Source organism: Mus musculus, chromosome 2 (assembly GCF_000001635.26).
Source record: "Mus musculus strain C57BL/6J chromosome 2, GRCm38.p6 C57BL/6J".
Taxonomy (NCBI): domain Eukaryota; kingdom Metazoa; phylum Chordata; class Mammalia; order Rodentia; family Muridae; genus Mus; species Mus musculus.
Window position 1 is genome coordinate 44,096,937 of NC_000068.7, and position 15,806 is coordinate 44,112,742.

Consider the following 15,806-nt stretch of genomic DNA (forward strand, 5'->3'; position numbering starts at 1 on the left):
CTACCGTGTCATGTAGGTGAATTATCACCCTTCGAGGTTCAGACCTCAGCTCAACTGGAGACCAGCCTGTCTCCATAGCCCAATTCCCCACAGGTATCTGAGAGCAGCAAAGGAACAACTCAAAGCCAAATTGTGGGTTACAAACTGATAGCCTACTGCCCGAGACAGCTGTCAGACAGCCCTTTGATCAAGGCAGCTTTCTCTAGCAATTCTAAAAAGCTCATCTCTTACAGACCCAAAGCCCAGTCTTTTATTTACATATCAGTTCAGTCATTACCCCAGGTTCCCTCTTGATTACCCTATGAATAAGCATCCCATAACCCCTCCATTCTTAGAAACAGACACCAAGCACATTTTTTTTAACATTACAAATGAATTCAGAGATCTATGGCCTTCATAAGCAGTGACAATGAGATATATGGGTGGGATCCAGTCCTGAGATTACCATTTCCATTATGCATGGGCCCAACCTATGTTTGTTTCAGGTATCTGCCTTTGTAATTTTCTGACAAGCTGGTTCAGAGTGCAGCTGCCTCTGTTTAGTTCTCTGAAGCTCCTTATACAATTCATACTGTATTCTTATATTTTGCATAGTTGAGAAATTATATGTTCTTGAACTCATGTTTTCAGAGTTCTTTCCCACAGCCTTAAGGATTGTTCTGAAGGTCCCAGTGTTTCCAATTTTTGCTGAGACATTAGCCACACCCTTGCCTCCTGGACTCCTGCTGTCTCTGGTTATCATAGAGTCATTAACCTTGACAGAGAGGATATCCCTTGAAGGAGGAATATGAAAATATGTACATCATTATAGGAACAAGCCCACATTAACCATCAACTCTCACAGAGGCACATGCCCTCTTGACTCTCTTCCAGGAGTAGGAAGCATATCACATTGTCCATTACATGGCTAAGCAGGACTGGGGACTTTCTTCTCTATTCTGTACCAACTGTCTCAATACACTTCATGAACATTATTGTCACTTTGCTGTGGATTCTCCTAAATGAAATAGTTTAACAGTAAAGATGGTAGAATAAGTACTGTCATCTTGACATCAGAAAGTGTTCTGGGTGCAAAGAGATCATGTTTGCCAGAATCCCTAGAAATATTTAGTTTGGACATTTGCTCTCTCAGTTGTAGAGGATATCCTGGACTCATTTCTGTTGCTGGATAAAATACTCTGTCTGAATACAACTTGGAAGAGAAAGGGCTTGTTTGGCTTACATTTTCAAATTACATACTATCTCTCCAGGGAAGTTAAGACAACAGGATCTTGAAGCAGCTGGTCATATCCACTGTCAAGTGCAGGTTGAGGATGAATACATGCTTTCTTAAGTTCAGCTCACTTTCTCATTTTCTGTAATGTCTTTGACATAAACCTAGTGAGTAGTGTCATTCACTTTTAGGCTAGGTCTTCCCACAATAATTAACGTAACTAAGGCAGTCTCCTACAGACATAGCCATAGTCTAACCTGATCCAGGGAAGTCCTCACTAAGGCATTAATCCCAGATGATTCTACATTATGTCAAATCAACAATTACAAATAACCATTTCAGAGGGTAGCCTGCATCTATAAATGTTTAAGGGTGGCATGCTACAGGAGAGAACATTTGTAAACAAACATTAAACGCAAAAGCCTGAAAAGTAAAGTGCAGCTTGTATGGCCTGCTGTAATAACTGGATGTACAACTAGAATTGAACAGTACATCTTCTTCTGAGGCTTTTAAGTCTAAGTGATTTTGGCTTCCGTGTTCTGCAGCACGACTCACCCATGGCTCCTGGAGCCAGTTCTTTTTATGACATGACACCCAGAAACTGTGTGTTATATTTTTCTCATTACTGTGACAAGATGTCTCATAAAAGCAACTTTAAAAGGGAAGGTTTATTTTGGCTCTTGGTTTAAAAAGGCTTACAGTCAATCATGGCAGTTAGGCAGTAAGGCAGGAGTGGGAGACAGCTGGTCACGTTGCACCTATGATAGTAGAGTAGAGAGAGATAAATACTGACTCTTGGTTTATCTTCTCTTTTTGTTGTTGTCGTTGTTTGTTTTGTTTTGTTTTTCCTTTTTATTCAAGTCATGTCTCCCACCCTTAGAATAGTATTATCCACATTCAGGATAAGTCTTCTCAGTTAAACCACTCAAAACACCCTCACACAGGTCAAGGGGTGGTTGCTTGGCATTTCCAAAGTCAGTCAAACTGGAAAGGACGTTAACTACCACAGCTCGGCTTTAGACTACACTGTCTATGCTCCCACCACCACGTGACTGTGGGGCATTTGCAAAATAACTCAACATAAACAAAAATATGCTGTAGGTATAAAACACATACCCGACTTTAAAATTTTGTACAAGAGAAAAAGAATGTGAAATATCTCAATAGTTTGAAATTGGTTATGCAAGAGAATAGAACAAATTAAAGAAAATATAATATTAAAATTAATTCCAACTGCTTTTATTAAACTTTTTAATGTGGCCACTAGGATATTTTAAATTACTTATGAGGCTAACACCATATTTCCTGTGGACATTGGTGGTCTTGGGGTTCTGTAACCTCTGCCACAAACCAAGCTGCTCTCTCTAAGTATTAATTTCTGTCTCTCCTCTCTTCTCCTGTACCTCTCCTTCTTTAACTCATTAATGATACAGAGAGTTCCATCTATACTTATTTGAATATTTGTACTTATTATCACTATTTGTCCAAAAAAACTATGATTTTTTTACTTCAATAAATGACTTTATAAATGACTTCTCTGTAGGTGTAAGCATCCTTTATGTATTTAATTGAATTTTTAAAAATTAAATTCTATTATTCTGTAAATGAGATAAAAGATAAAATTATATTGTACTCATATTGATGCATACGCAAATAAGGAATGGGTACCACAACTACTTCTAGATGTTCCGGGTTCTGAGAGGAGTTTGTCTTTCTCTCAGACATTTTGTGGATATAAACTCACACTGTCACCTAGCCATAATTTTTAATCATCATTTTCTCCTTATGATCTATCAAGTGAAGTCTATTTTCTTAGATGATTTTACCTATAAATGTTAAGGTACTTTTAAAAGGGAATTAAGAGGTTTTATTTTTCTAAAAAATGGAATTCAGAATATTCTCCAATTTATGCAATGTGTACTCTCCACTCATCTGCCCAAATCTTTTGTAACACTAAAATAATATGCCCTAAAAATTAAACTGTAACTAGGGGGCACCTTCTCAGCCTGTGCAAGGCCTTGATCTGGATTCCCAGAAAATCAGAAAATAATAATGCAAAATGAACAAAAATGTCTCTTGGTGCAACTACAGTTTTAGCCTTGGGAAGACATATTAGTAAGTGCAATACATATTGACTAAATTGTGTTTAACTCTGAAAAATAAAAGGAGGGGAAGCAAGAGTGTCTAGCCAGAGTGAGTGAAACTCATAGTCCTAAGTAAAGAGGGAACCTGTGAGAAATGGTGCTTGGATTGGGACTGGAGGGAGTGTGAGCCCTGGCTCTGTGTCTCACGAATGATGACATGGTTACAGCGAGCAGCAGGCACAGAGGGTACAGGCAGGATATGCTCAGGGAAAAGCAAGAGAGTCACTATGTTCAAAGTAGAAGTGAATTCTCCAGCCAATTCCATCTAAGGGTACAGAAACAGGATTTAAGATGCCTCTTTTAGTCTACTGGTCAGAACTAATCTAGCTGGAAGGTTTTGAATATGCCTCTGCTTATGGCACTGGCAAAGCAAATGTGTCTTCTTCTACCCATGAACCTATGGTGATGGGAGGTGATGGGATCATCACCTCCCAGTCTACCTACAATCCAGCTTCTCTGGACTAGAGAGCACCCCAGAACTCATGTTTATCTACATTTCATCAAGAATTAAGGACCATGTTTAAGAATAAACTCAAGTTTATTTTTATATTTTAAAAAATCGTTTCATTTCATTATACATGAATGTATATGCATATACATATGAGGGAGTGCATGCTGAGGCTAGAAGATGGCCCTGGATCCCTGGGGCTCTGCTAGCAGGTGGTTGTAAACCACCTGACTGGTATGCTGAAAACCAAACTCTATCCTCTGCCACAGTAGCCCTCTCCCTTAACCTCCCCTCCCCCCCACCCCGAGACATTTCTCTAGCCCCCTTTTCCACTTAAATGTAAGTGGTATGTGTCTGTCTGTGTGTGTCTGCAGGTGTGAGATGGTGGACATATTTGTACTCCTTGTAGTGTGGAGGTCAGAGGACAACCTCGGGTGTCACTCCTTGCTTTCACTCTTGTTGGAGGCAGGGTCTCTTGTATTCACCACCACTTCCCAGGTTAGCTGTCTCATAGCTCCTTGTAATTCTTCTGCTTCTGCTTCCCTGTTTGCTGGATACATGCTAGTAATCTGCTGTCTCTGGGGTTCCAAACTCTAGTTGTTATGTTTGTTTGGCAAATATTTATCCAGTGGTTCCCCCAAAAAATTTTTCACAAAATATTTCAGTTATAAAATATATTTTAGTTACCATGACTAAAGCATGCATGTTTTTGTACCCTAAGACAACTATAAGGCATGAAAGTGCCTTGAATATAATGTCAATGTCATGTATCACTACATAAGATCATATGGCTGCCATAGGTATCAGAGCAGATAGCAAGCTATTTCTGACTAAATAGACATAAGATTTATTATAAAATATAAACTGGCCGGGCGTGATGGCGCACGCCATTAATCCCAGCACTCGGGAGGCAGAGGCAAGGAATTTCTGAGTTCAAGGCCAGCCTGGTCTACAAAGTGAGTTCCTGTCTCGAAAAGCCAGAAAAACAAAACAAAACGAAACAAAAAACAAACAAACAAAAAACTTTTAAAACTGTATGTATTTTTGTATTTTTAAATTGTTATTAGCAGAAGTAATAGTTGACATAGTCATGTTTGCCATACATCCACCTAGTGTACCCACTTCAACAATACATTAAGTCTATGCCAAAGTTTCAAGAAATTCTTGTTTGTCAGAAGGAGATTTGGGTATGCATTAAATGCATTAAAGATGTGCTATGTATCAAAAACCATCCCCAGAGCTCTCCTTATACAATATAGACATTGGCTTTTGCTCGTAAGTGTTAGTGATATGCTTCATTCCAGCTCTATGTGCTGACTCTGAGTTTTTACAGTGACCCCTTTTCCTCTTTTGGTTCAGACACTTTAGGTGATCTTTAATTATCAGTCTCTGAAACTCGAGGACTGATTCCATCTCAGTCTCATGGTATAGCTTCTGTGGCAAGCTGGATGGTAACGATGACGATGATGAAGAACGAAGGGATAGGATATGGCACTGCTTTCCTCATGTCTACTGTAAAAACAATACTATCACGGGTAAGAGCATATTCGTTCATTGCAGCACAGAATAGAGATCCCCCATTGTGCTGCTGAAGACATTGGAATCCAGGGACACTGACCCGTGTACTGCCCTGGTAGCAGAACCAGAATACAAAGTCAGACCTCAAAACAAAACAAAGGGCTATGTGCTCTCTTCTATACACCAGGCCCAGGTTGGTTTTTCAATGAGCACGAACCACGTTCCAGTTCCAGGCTTGGCGAGAGTGGGGAGAGTGCCGGTAGACTTTGAACTGCAGCATGAGAAAACCCTCTCTCCACCTTCTGCCTTACATGCAATAGCATTCCAAAGGGCAGTTCATTTTACAGAGCCACAGAGCTGGCAAAAGAAACCTTTCGGCCAAACTGCCAGGTGACCTAGAACAATTCACAGCTGACCATTGCCTCTCCATACAGCAATTAACTTCCTTTTCCTTTGCAAGGGCCACCCATGATGCCTGGCCCTGCCCCCTGCTTTCCTTGGAGCTGTGTGGGGCAGCACCTGTGTGTGTGTGATTGGGACTGATTCTCACACAGGTGGCCTTTTATTTTTTTCATCTGTGCCATAGAGTGCAAACAACTAACCTTGTTCTTTGTTGGCTAACTGGGGGAGATATTTCTTGATGGGTATTTCTTACTGCTACAAAAACCAGGGCTGGGGAGTTGAACCCTGCCAGGATAGATCTGCATCCCTTTGCCTCTCCTTTGAGACTTTGAGGGATTAAGGGTTAACAATATCAGTAGTTCTTGTTACTGTGACTCTTCATATTTCTGTGTTTGGAGTCAGTGCTGATGACTACATCAGTTGTGTTACTTAAAGGAGATCTTTAAGTCAAAATGAGAACGTGGTGCAGCCTCATTTTAAGTTTGCTTAATGTTTCCAACCATATTTTAGAAATAAGTCAAAATACTTTCTCCTTAAGTGCATTTTTCTTTTGGTTTTAAACCTATGTGTATTTTAAAGGTCATTCAGTCTGCACATTTCCAACTCCTCGGGTCTTGAGCCATCACTGCGTTATTTTATATAAGAGGCACTTAATGTCTCAGGAAGACGATTTTTTTTCCCTCAAGACCGTAAGTTTCATTTTGTCAAGAGTGAACAAGCTTGTAATGGGCCCCGATCACAGCCTGTTCAAGTCCAAAAGCTGGAATTTCAGAGGGGTTGGAAGTTGGCGCAGCACGTTTCCCATCCGTAGCTCAATCCTCTCTGTTCCCTCCCAGCTTAGGCAGAAACACATGGAAAGGATATCCAGCAGAGCCCTTCTCGGTGACATCTGCATCTGGAGGGGTGTCCTGGCATTCGGCAACACAGCTCTCTGTCCCCCAGGGAAAGGGAAGGCTGAAAACCCCAAATAATAAGAATAATCTATTGCAGATTTCAGGTTACCAAAAACTTAGAGAAAAGAATCACAGCCAAACACTTAGCATTGTTGCATGTCAAAGGAAGGCTACTGTAATTTCCCCCCTTGGGCATGTATTTTTCATATTATTATGCATAATTATGCATATAAATTTCAATATATTTCCATATTATATTCAAAACTCTCCAATTGTGAATACGTAGAATAAAACAATTGATGGCAATTATTGCATTTGGAGTTAAGTCCTAGTCACTGGAAGCACTGGGCCAGCAGTGGGCGCCTCAAGCAGCCGAAAAGGCTCCCTTGAACATTCTTCTGGATTTAAGAACAATTTTTCTAATAAAGTCAATCTGGGATTAAAGAGGCAAAAGGAGGTGCTGACAAAGAAACCAGAAATGATGGTTAAGAAGTTTGGATTCCAGCTTTGCTCCAAGTCTTCCTTTGTTGCCTCGGGCAAGTGACTTCACAACTGAGTCTTTCTCGTCCCCCAAACTGGGGACAGTTACACTTTGTTCTTTCCGGGGTTTTTTTCTTTTTTCAGATTTAATATTTCATGTTTCTGAGACAGCAATCTGAAACGTGCCCAAAAGAATAAGGTTTTCTGATGTTTTCAAAAATCAAAGAAAGAAAAAGAGTGGGAGAGAGGGAGAGAGGAGAAGTTGGAGAGAGAGGGGAGAGAGAGAGAGAGAGAGAGAGAGAGAGATTGGAAAATTTACTACATTTGAATCTTTTGGGGGAAAGGAATAGAGTATTTGGTGTAACACTTTGCTTAGGAGGTCTGAAAGAGTGATAGGAAAGCAGAAAGCAGTTTAGCTTATGACAGGCCTGCTGACCCAGGTCTCTATAGGACCCCGAGGGGTTTCAAAATAGCCCGAAAGCAACACATATCCGGACCACAGCAAGCGACAAAATGACAGGAGTCTTTCTGAGCTTTTTCTTAGGGTTTGAATTCTCCTTTAGAAATGTATGTTATGAATTATGATTACTGCGCTACAGCCAAGTATTCACCGGGCTCCAGCTAGATCTTTGTTTAGCGAGCATAAGCTCCCTGCCAGCTGCAAACTGCAGCTGTCTGTCAGCATTTGTAAGGACAAACTACGCTGCTATCCCTGATCACTTAGCTGTAGACTACACACTGTGTCCTCAGATACGCTCGGCGCACCCTTCGCATGCGTTTTCAATACACTTCCTGTGGGGGTAGGCAACAGTGCTTTGCACGCACATTTTGGAGCAAATAGCTTGACGCTTATGTCAAAATAATTCTTCAAATAATAGAGGGTTTTGTCCCCCCAAACACTTCTTTCTGAGAGGCTGTGTCTGGCGTGACATTTTCCCATCCCTGATATCACCAAGCAGACAAGGGAGGTTGCCACGCTTACACTCACTGCACAGGCCTGCCGAGCCAGCCAAGAGTGCAAGCCCAGGCCAGGCGCCGGTCTCAGCGCTCGGGAATGTGGGGGTGAGAAGGCCACCTGGAAGGGTGAAGGAGGCAGGGCAGAGTGGCCATTGCCCTGCAACATGGTCTGGAGCTGCAGGCAAGACATAAAGAATTCTTATCTCAGCCCAAATCCCATCCAGAATGTGCAAACTGGACCGAAAACTCTGTGGCTTTCCAAGAAGGGGCTTTGAAAGATGATTTTAGACTAGAATTTGTCGGCCTTCTAGGGGTGTGTGTGTTTTCTGTAATCTCTAGGCACATTTGGCTAGGGGGAAGCTGGCGGCAGCCGACCAGATTAATTAAAGTGTTTGCAGGGTTAGTGAAAGTCTACGGTGTTTTCATCATCAGAGTTAAGTCATACGGGGACAGCAATTTGGAGAACACTCCGAGAATTATCCTAGAAACTTAGGAACGGCCAGCTTGGCTTTCCCCAGTCATTGCTTACCTGGTAAACCTAATACTGAAAGGTCTTTGGGTTAGAGTCACTCCTTTTATACTCGCTGCCATCAGAGCCTGGTTGAGGATAGGTCATTTGGGGATATTTTAATGATTCTATTTTCTAGTAAAGAAAAAAAAAAAAAAGGTGGAATTGTTCCCGTTCACAGGGGTATTATGAGAACTGCGTTTTGCTACAGAACAGTATTGTTTCCACAAGGAATGTTCTTTCCTGAGAGAAGAGGCACAATGCAAATTCAAGTTCACAGCAAAACTGTACAATATGTAGCACATGCCCAAAGTTGGCCTAATTCACTCAGCGAAGAAGAAAATATCCTAAAGTTTGGAAAGATAGACACCTCTCGCTCTCCCTCTCCCTCTCCCTCTCCCTCTCCCTCTCCCTCTCCCTCTCCCTCTCCCTCTCCCTCTCCCTCTCCCTCTCCCTCTCCCTCTCCCTCTCCCTCTCCCTCTCCCTCTCCCTCTCCCTCTCCCTCTCCCTCTCCCTCTCCCTCTCCCTCTCCCTCTCCCTCTCCCCCTCCCCCTCCCTCTCCCCCCTCCCCCTTCCCCTCCCTCTCCCCCCTCCCCCTTCCCCTCCCTCTCCCCCCTCCCCCTTCCCCTCCCCCTCTCCCTCTCCCTCTCCCTCTCCCTCTCCCCCCTCCCCGTGTATGTGTGTGTGTGTGTGTGTGTATGCCCATGTGCGCATGCACATTCTCGCACTTGAGTGTTTAGGGTTATGTGTGTTTATCAGCAGGGGAGCAGAGACCTCCGAACATAAACACGTTCTTTCCCACAAGTTTAACATATACACAATGCTTGGAATAGTTTCTTTCAGTAGGAGAAACCATGAGAGCCACAGGGCAGTAAATAACAGCAAAGCACTCTTAGTCTGATTGTTCCCTGTTCACGAGGATTGTCAAATGAAAACAAGGACGGCAAGGAATCAATATTTCCAAAGCGAACGGCAACTTGCAATGCATGGGTATTTGGATTGCTAAGTCCCTTCCCTTCTCTGTGCTGTGTCTGCTGCCTCGCCTGTCGGGAAACCCTTTTGCTGGATGCGCTCCACACGATGAGCTTGGGTGTTATAATAAACAGAGAGGAAGGCTGCAATAATGTATTTGGGTTAGAAAGAAGCACTTGAAAGAAATTGGTTTTGCTATACACATGATGTGAGCCAATCAATAGTGGTTTAGTCTGACAAGCACTGTCAATATCCACTGTCACAGTTCAGAAAGTCTTTAACAGATAGCGCTTCAAAACCCAATCGTTTTAACACATGCTCGAAGTCTTGAAATATACAGTCTACCTGGCAGATATTAATCACAGGTAACTCTGGGAGTTACATACAAGATTTTTCTTTAAATGGGTGGTAAAGAACAGTTCCTTTTAAATGTATACAAACAAATATGTATGTACATAAAAATACATGTGCATACACATAAATAAATGTGTACATAAATATGCAGCAGCCAAGAGTAAGCTCTAATGATATTAGATAGCGAATGCTCAGGAAAGGCTGAGAATGTTCGGTGCTTGACTGCAGGATGAGAAGGGGGAGTTTTACACCTGTTGTCCTTAGTTAGTGATTATGGGCACAGTGCTGACTGCTTAGGGCACATACCCACACCTTAAGAGTAACAATTGTTAGCATAGATGGAATGCTTAGCATACCCTTCTCCTTCTGATTTTTACTTTGAACATAGCCAGGCATTTCCCTTATACAGCAGTCTATTATGGATATTGTTAACCTCATTTAACAAAGAAATAGAGACACAAAAGAACTCTTGCATGGTTTAAATAACATCCCATGTTAATGTGACCTGTTGAGCTGTAACAGTATTCAAAAGAGAGACAGAAAGGGTCACACTTGGTGGTTGTTGTTGTTTTAAGAAAGAATGTCAATAGTTGGGAAGAAACTGTTATAGTTCTTATGTTCTTTCCCATTATTTGCTTTCCATAACTCAAATACTCCTTCTGCAAAGCATTCATGACTTAAGTCAGTCACATCACTGTGACTGGGCATAGAGAACATGAGGTGTCCTGTCAAGAGTTAGAGAAGAGTAGAGAGGTTGTAGAGGGGGTTGTGTTCCCCAACATTATTGGTTGGGTGTGTAAATATGTCAGTCTTGGAAAAACCATGAGTAACATGTAGAACAGAGCTGGGAAATCAGGTTAGATTGCTGGCTACTGTTGCTTTAAAGGAGTCCCAGTCTATCTACATCTCCTCTTTAGTATTCGGTATTGTCTTGCTCCATACAGCCGCTGGGAGAATAGTAAGTGATTGGGCAGTGAGTGTGGAGCCTTTCTGCAACATGCTGCTTCCAGTATCCGAGTGATTACACCACCACGTGCCTAGATCAGCCATCCAACAGTTCCTTTGCTCTCCTACGAGTCAGCCATCTCACCTAAGGCCATCCACTTCCCTCTAAGGACTGCAGCAATAAACACCACCCTGCTCTGGGATCTGTAACCATTCCTATGGAACATTGAAAACATTATATTGAAAGTACTGAATTAAGGCAAAAAAAGAAATACTAACATGTTTATGTCATTAGACATCGAGTAACATTCTAGAAAATGAAAAGATAGGGCACTGATTCATGACTCAAGCATTCCTGTATTCTGGCAGTGTTCCTCACGTGTTATGTGATGTAACTCTCAGAACGTCAGATTCTTAAATGAAGAATGGACAATTAACAGAAGACAACCTAACACGCTAGAAGGTTATAATGATTAAATATGACACAACTTGCTTAGAAAGTTCCTTGAAATATAACAAGTACTCCAAAAACATTGGTCATTATTAGTAATAAATACATTAGGATAATAAGAATGGCTAACCAAATTTGAAATTAAGATAGTTAAAAGTGCTTCAATGGCTAGAGAAAGTAACCAAGGAGCTAAAGGGATCTGCAACCCTATAGGTGGAACAACAATATGAACTACCCAGTACCCCCAGAGCTCATGTCTCTAGCTGCATATATATCAGAAGAAGGCCTAGTAGTCATCAGTGGAAAGAGAGGCCCATTGGCCGTGCAAACTTTATCTGCCTCAGTACAGGGGAACGCCAGGGCCAAGAAGTGGAAGTGGGTGGTGGGGGAACAGGAGGGGGACTTTTAGGATAGCATTGGAAATGTAAATGAAATAACTACCTAATAAAAAAATAACAGTAAAAAAAGTGCTTCAATGCTCTACCTACATCCATATCCATATCTATATCTCCACATATATATATGTATGTATATATGAAAAACAATTCTTATACCTATATTTGCATCTAAATATACATGTATGTATCATAAATATACATTATTATCTACCACATGTTATACATTTTTCTTTTATTCTCTTTTGGATATACCTTGTATATTTGTTAGTGTGTGGTACTAGAGATACAAAATCATGTCTTTTTTTTTATTACGTATTTTCCTCAATTACATTTCCAATGCTATCCCAAAAGTCCCCCATACCCTCCCCCCCCCCACTCCCCTACCCACCCATTCCCATTTTTTGGCCCTGGCGTGCCCCTGTACTGGGGCATATAAAGTTTGCCTGTCCAATGGGCCTCTCTTTCCAGTGATGGCCGACTAGGCCATCTTTTGATACATATGCAGCTAGAGTCAAGAGCTCTGGGGTACTGGTTAGTTCATAATGTTGCACCAACAGGGTTGCAGATCTCTTTAGCTCCTTGGATACTCTCTCTAGCTCCTCCATTGGGGGTCCTGTGATCCATCCAATAGTTGACTGTGAGCATCCACTTCTGTGTTTGCTAGGCCCCGGCCTAGTCTCACGAGAGACATCTATATCACGGTCCTTGCAACAAACACTTGCTAGTGTATGCAATGGTGTCATCGCTTGGAGGCTAATTATGGGATGGATCCCTGGATATGGCAGTCTCTATATGGTCCATCCTTTTGTCTCAGCTCCAAACTTTACAAAACCATGTCTTAATGTTTCTATGGTAAGCTGCTTACCCACAAAGCATACTCGTCAGCCCCGTAATTTTTGTGTAATTCAAATACACACATAAAGTATGTCATCTGATTATTATTTTGAAGACATTTCTCACACCATGTTTGTGATACATGAGGGTAGTGGTGATGATGGTGATGGTGCATGCATGATTGCATGCATGCATGCATGTGTGTGTGTGTGTGTGTGTGTGTGTGTGTGTGTGTGTGTGTGTGTTTCTGTTCTGGCTCAGATTTCATACTTGATGACAGCTCATGATGGTGAGGATGTGGTGCATACAAAGGGAATACTCCTCCATTGCTGGTAAGAGCGCACACTAAACAACTACTCTGGAAATCAATTTGGCAGTCTCTCCGAGAATTGGGAATAGTTCTACCTCAAAGTCCAGCTAGATCACTTCTAGGCGTAAACTCAAAAGATTCTCTACCATACCACAAGGACACTTGCTTCATTAAGTTCATAGCAGCCTTATTTGTAATAGCCAGAAACTGGAAACACTCTGATGTTCCTCAACTAAACAATGGCTAAAGAAGATGTGATTCATTTATACAATGGAGCATTACTTATCTATTAAAAACAAGGGCATCTATTTAAAAAAAAACAAAACAAAACAAGGAAATTGGCAGACAGGTGAACAGACCTAGAAAATATCATCCTGACTGAGGTAAACTGGCCCCAAAAGGAAATGTGTATATACTCACCTGGTACTGGGAGGGCTCTAGTAAGTCTATGAGGGTTACTCTAGCTGAGATTTTTAGCAGTGGGGGGAAATGGAGCCTGAAGTACCCAACTCTTGCAACTAGGCAGACAAAAAACCCCCACCCACAAAACCTTTGACCTAAAATTTGTCCTGATTACAATAAGTGCAAGGACCAAGGTGGAGCAGAGAATGAGAGAATGGTCAACCAAAGACAGATCCAACTTGAGAACCATCTCACGGGTATGAACAAATCCCTGACACTATTAATGGTCCTCTGTTATTTTGTAGACAGAAGCCTAACATAACAGTTCTCTGAGAGGCTCCACCAAGCAGCTGACTGAAATACATGCAAAGACCCACAGCCCAAATTTAGACAGAGCTCAGGGAGTCTTGTGGAAGAGTTAGGGGAAGGATTGGGAAACCAAATAGAGGGTAGGAACTCCACAGGAAGACCAACAGATCAACTAACATGAATCATTGGTGGTTCCCAGAGATTGAACCACCAACCAAAGATCATATATGGGCTGAACTCAGGCCCCATCCTGCACATAGATAGCAGATATGCAGCTTGCTCTACATGTAAGTCTCCCAACAACTAGTGTGTGTGTGTGTGTGTGTGTGTGTGTGTGTGTGTGTGTGTGTGTGTGTTTGTGTGTGTGTATGTGTTGGGGGACTGTCCTTGACTCTGTTGCCTGCTTGTAGATCCTGTTTCCTAACTAGGCTGCCTTGTTTGGCCTCAGTGGGAGAAGAAGTGTTTAGTCCTGTAGTGACTTGATGTGCCCTGGTGGGTTGGTATCCAGGACAGACTCCTACTTCTCAGATCAGGGGAGGAGTGAGGAAGGGGCTTTGTGAGGGGGAGAATAGATGGACAGGGGGTCTGCAATAGGGATGTAAAGTGAATAAATAAACGAATTAATGGAGAGAAACATAAAATTAAGTTGCAAAACTGAATTCATGTTTGAAAATGTATATCTATAACTTTTCTAAAGATATGTTGTAGTATTTGCAAAGACCGGAATTCTGAGAACTAAAGGAAAACTGAACAGTCCTTTCTCTCTGCCCCACACCTGTTTAAAAAAAAAAACAAAAAACAAAAAACAAAAAAATACCAAACATCTCTATACGTTTTCAGGAGTGTAGAAGCTAATGTGTGCTAGTGCTATATTCTGTTGGTTCTTACCGTGTATGTGCATGCTGAGAGAGGATTTAAATTTCTCCCCATTTAGCAGTGTGCATTCTAGGGTTTGTGCCAGATTGGCCTTAAAATAAACAATAACTTCCATCATAAATCTTTTTTTTTCATTTTGGCACACTTCTTACATTTTCACAAGAGCCTAGATGATTTCCTAGAACTCTTGTTTGCTCTTAGTTATCATGCTTACAACTCCATAGGCCAGTGTTCGCTCTTTAGAGACCCATGTTCACAGTCCCTACTAGGTTCTTTTTGTTTCATTTGGCTATGCCTGTTTTCCATCATGGAGAGAGTGCCCATTTCTTCTTTCAATATACCACCTTTGCTCCTAGAAAACAAGTTTCTACTGCACAGTGCTCTTTGGGTTGATGGGCTCTTCTCTCTCTCTCTCTCTCTCTCTCTCTCTCTCTCTCTCTCTCTCTCTCTCTTTCTCTCTCTCTCCTCTTTCTCTCCTCCTCTCCCTCTCTCTGTCTCTCTATCTCTACCTTCCCCATGATTGAAATTTCAAATCCAGCCACTGGTTTAGCTCAGGAACCACATACTCTCTTAGCAAATTTATCAAAGTTGTGTTCAGAAGAGTTGACTGGCACCATGTCAATTCCTGAGGAGTTAAGATAAAATATCTAGTCAATAGAAGAGTGTTTTAATGAGCTGACCCCATATCTGACGCTGTTGTTGATCCTATTTACAAAACCAACTAAGCTGTGTTTCGATAGATGGATGCTACTGAACTATGTTTTCTCTTCTTTCTTTTTGTTCTTCTGGAAAGGAAGTGTAAATTCAACCAGTAGTGCAAATATCATTTTACACTCTAGATCCTCAAAAGAAACTTCATAAATCTGTCATGGAAAGAAAGTTGCATATATGAATCACTGAGTAATTCACAGACGGTGAACTCATTAGAGGAGGAAGACATGGATACACATTACTGGAAAAAGTACCCATGGAATTTGCATATGGTTGAATTATAGTAGTCTCAGCTCTTTAATAACTGAGATTTTAAAAGCGGGTTCAGATTGACTAGCTAGAAAATTTATTCTAAAAGTAAACAATTTTACTATATGAATTCTAACTTCTCCATAAAAGGGTACTGAATATGTGATATATGCAAACCCTTCCATTATGAATCAAATCACCTGTCTTGTATTTTTACAATGTCTAAGTGGGACTTAAGTGGTAGAAAAGAAGTACTGCTGTTCAAACTCCCTGCATTAACTCTTCTAATTATTTCCAGATTTAATCATTATTTGTACTCTGAATGAGTCATTTAAAGTTTCAAAAACTTGGTTTCTCAGACTGTATATTGGGGGTTTAAATTATGGATTGTATTTATATTGAGCACGTGGGAAAAGGAGATATTATATGACC

The 15,806-nt window shown here is 41.4% G+C and overlaps 1 protein-coding gene across 9 annotated transcripts in view; it reads left to right on the top strand.

Moving 5' to 3' along the window:
- Arhgap15 (Rho GTPase activating protein 15) overlaps positions 1 to 15,806 on the top strand; it is a 647,156-nt gene that overhangs the window by 348,139 nt on the left and 283,211 nt on the right. The gene's annotated exons all lie outside the window — the stretch shown is intronic.